We start from the raw sequence: 3,886 nt of genomic DNA, 5'->3' as shown, positions 1-3,886 counted from the left end.
AAACACATTCTGTTTGTAAACTTAAATGTTTCCCTGACTGTAAATTAATACCTGTAAACTGTTTTTCCTTGTAAACTAATAAGTATAAATTACATCAATAGTGTTGTTTTGTCTAGTTTGGGTGTTTGGGTTTTTTTCATTTCAAAAATGCAGTTGAGAAAAAACCAAGAATTACACTTCTGAATTTTAAGTCTCACAACAGGATTTACTGGTGCCATCTACTGGCTATTTAGTCCTTTTAAATTTCACCAAATTATGAATAATGCGTTTTACATGCAGAATAATAAGAACATTATGAATCTTATAACTGAATCATCCAACATCAAACTATGTAATTGGCAAATCTATAATATTTAAATTACATTAAGTCAAACTTTGGTACAACAGTATAATTCAGTTATGAAGCTTTTAGATGTGCCAACAGGAGAAAACTCAAGCCAGCATACAACTGATCATGTGCAGACTCCAAGCACTAAAGCCAAACATATACCCTGTGTTGCCTCGGAGGTAAGCTTCCTCCTGACAGCTGCAAACCATTTGAGATCCCTCCTCCCTAGTGCATCAGCATGTGGGGCACGAACACGTTCATGCAGCAGGTAAATGTGGTCACGTTGCTGTTTGTCTTTCCTGGAGGGATCCCACAAAATATTTGAAGGAGAAAATGGTGCTTTGATTCATAGTCCAGGCAAGCTGTCAACATTTCTGCCAAGGATAGGTTTAAGCTAGGCGGATGGAGCATGGGCATGGAGGGGATGGCACAGCATCTGTTCCACCACATCCGCTGCAAGAGTGGTAGGAGCCAGCAGAGCTTGGCAGGGAGATGCTGTAGGCCACTGCTGAAACCCCTTCTGCTACATTTGTCGAAAGACGTCTGAAGATGACCTAGGATTTAAACAAGGCTCGAAATCACTTAAACTCTTTGTAGTAAAAATTGTTAAACTAGAATTGTTTGAAGCAGTTCCAGAGAAAGGTCAGCAAATTAATAATACATTAACTGAAATGTTAACAATATCTTCAGTGCCAGGTGAGAAAAGTACTTCCACATCTGAGTAGTTGCATCCCTAATCAGCAATATATTTGAGCACATGCTTAAAATACTTAATTGTACTTAAAGGTGCTTTGCTAGATACCAGTGAGAGTGCTCACATTCCTCACTCTGATTCCTTACAGAACCAGAAACAAATGTATTTAGATCACGGCTCTGAGAACCAACCTCTGGAATAACTTGCTTGGCAACTAGGTTGTGAGCAAAGAAAGTATATTAATAATGTGATGGAAGAAAGGGCTCATCCTTCCTTTTCTCTGCCTTTTCCCTTCATCTAACAAAAACACAGGTCTTTTAAGGTAGAAAAATAATGTTATTTAGTCATATCTGGTTTTCAGAGGTTTAATTTGTGTAGGAAAATGCATTCTGATGGAAGGAACTAAGCCATCAATTTATATAATGCCGTATTTATACAGTATGATATTGGCAGTGCTTAGTCATGGCTGCTAAACTCCCCACAATGCCTCATTTTCAGGTGCTTGTGACTTTGACAAATTTTTGCGGTTTGGCTGAAATTTCCACACCTTGGATTTTTGCCTGGTTGTTTCATCAAAATTTCATATGAAATTTCATGCAAATCATGTAAGACATGATGGTTTTCCCATATTAAAATTATAACAGAAGCTTGTCTGAGAATTTGTTGACCCTATGTACTGGGAAGCAGAGGCTTTTCACTTGGTACAGATAGTCCTAATAGTTCTACTGCTGTTTCCATGAAAATGCCATGGGCTTAGTCAATGAAACTAGAAAGGAAAGAGAATTCAGTAGAAATCTGCTGGAGTGTGAATCTGCACTGAACACACCCTGTCCCTGCAAGCTTTCAGTGTGCGTGATGGTGTTCCTGGAGCTGAGAGCAACTCACCAACTTCATCAAGGGCTGAGCAAGAACTTCTCTAGAACTGCTTCTGCAGATGCGGAGTGGGGGCTACTCCCTCTTGCCTGCTCCTGCTGCTCGCACTGCCAGACCCACAGAGCCTCTCAGAGCTCACAAAAAAAAAAAAAAAGTAGTATTTCTGGGAGGGGAAAAGCTACTGAGAGAGAGTAAGACAAGAGCCAGCTGGAGGATGAGGACTGCAGGGATGACAAAGGGTAATGTAGGTGAGTGTTGTCATACATTAGAGCACATTAACTTTCACAACCTGCAAACATCTCATGTAACATCCATTGTTTGTGCAGCAAATTTAATTCCAGCTATCAAGTTACGTCATTTGCTCAAATGGCAGAGATTTGTGGATCCGTGGCAGGTAGGTTAATTCTCCTCATGATTTGCAGAGATACTAAAATGGTTTCATGCAAGGGATCTGGAAGGGGATTGCATTTCTGTAGGGTAAAACAGGAAATTATGTCCAAAATATCTGGATGAAGAGAGAGCTTCTATAGTCTGGTAGTGCTCTGAACAACCATGTGCAGCTCTACACCGTCCACCATCCATGGACGGTTTCTCCGGGTAAATGTGCCTGACTGCACAGACTATCCTGGGGTTCATTAACAGGAAGGCAGCGCTGCCTGAATGTTGTCAAACCATGTCTAAATCTGGTTTGCATGTCTCGGCATCTGGTGTTTCCTGTTTTAGCCCTGGAGTGCAGAGCAAGTTGCATTGCTGATGAGACCTCGGGTGGCTCTGTGAAGAGAAATTCACTCACCTCTGCCTAGTAACCTCCAGCATGGGTCTTATCAGCTCAAGCCTGTGTTCGTGACCAGGGCTAAGCACTGTGCACATGTACTTGTCTGTGGTCTTAGCCAGAAGCAGACATGGGTGCAGCAGGACGACAGTTCACACATCCTAGAGCTGAGCCTCTGGAAGACAGCAGTCACCAGAGCCACCACAGTGCTCCTCTTCTGTCTGAGCACTTGATTCCCTTTGTTCTCACCAAAGCACCCTTTCCTCAGCAAATCACTTCTCTTTCCTTCATTACATTCAAACATTCCACATCGACCTTTAATATCCTCAGATAGCAAACAGCTAAGGTGGGAAATGGCTGAGGGAAGTGGGGCTGTTTAGCCTGGAGAAGAGGAGGCTGGGGGGGACCTTATAGCTCTCTACAACTACCTGAAATGAGGTTGTAGTGAGGTGCGGGTTGGTCTCTTCTCCATGTAACAAGCGATAGGACCAGAGGTAACAGCCTCAAGCTGCACCAGGGGAGGTTTAGATTGGTTATTATGAAAAATTTCTTCACCGAGAGGGCGCTCAGGCATTGGAACAGGCTGCCCAGGGCAGTGGTGGAATCACCATCCCTGGAAGTGTTCAAAAAACATGTAGATGAGGCCACCAGTGACATGGCTTAGTGGTGGACTTGGCAATGCTAGGGTAAAGGTTGGACTTGATGATCTTAAAGGTCTTTTCCAACCTAGCCGATTCTATGATTCTATGATTGTAACGAGCTGCACAGCTGGCTATGACCTAGGCTCTTGTTTGGAAACAAGCCTCAGCATTGCTCGCGGAGGTGGGAGCATTCATTTCCCGATGCTTGAAAATCTCCCCGTTGCCTTAGCATTTATATAGTGTATCACTGAGTTAACAGCGAGCATTTTTATGGAGAACTAAGCGCCAGGTATCCCTTGGAAGGAGTTTTTTGTGCCGTTTGCAACTGTGCGTTCAGCCACGAGGGGCCTTTTCCAGCTGAGGCCCACCCGGCGCCCCGGGACCCCAGACCGTGGCGGTGGTGACCGGCGGGTCCCTGCCGCTGCCGGCCGCAGCCCTGCTCACCCCGTGGGGGAGGCCCCGCCGCGGGCAGACTCCGCCCGCACCGGTACGGAAAGGTGCGGCCGCCCCGCCCCGCCCCACACGGCAAGTATCGCGCGAGCGCCCCCGCCGCCGGATCCTGTCGGTGTCGGGGGGCG

Source organism: Strigops habroptila, chromosome 1 (genome assembly GCF_004027225.2).
Source record: "Strigops habroptila isolate Jane chromosome 1, bStrHab1.2.pri, whole genome shotgun sequence".
In the NCBI taxonomy this organism is placed as follows: domain Eukaryota; kingdom Metazoa; phylum Chordata; class Aves; order Psittaciformes; family Psittacidae; genus Strigops; species Strigops habroptila.
Note: the sequence above shows the minus strand (reverse complement) of the source record.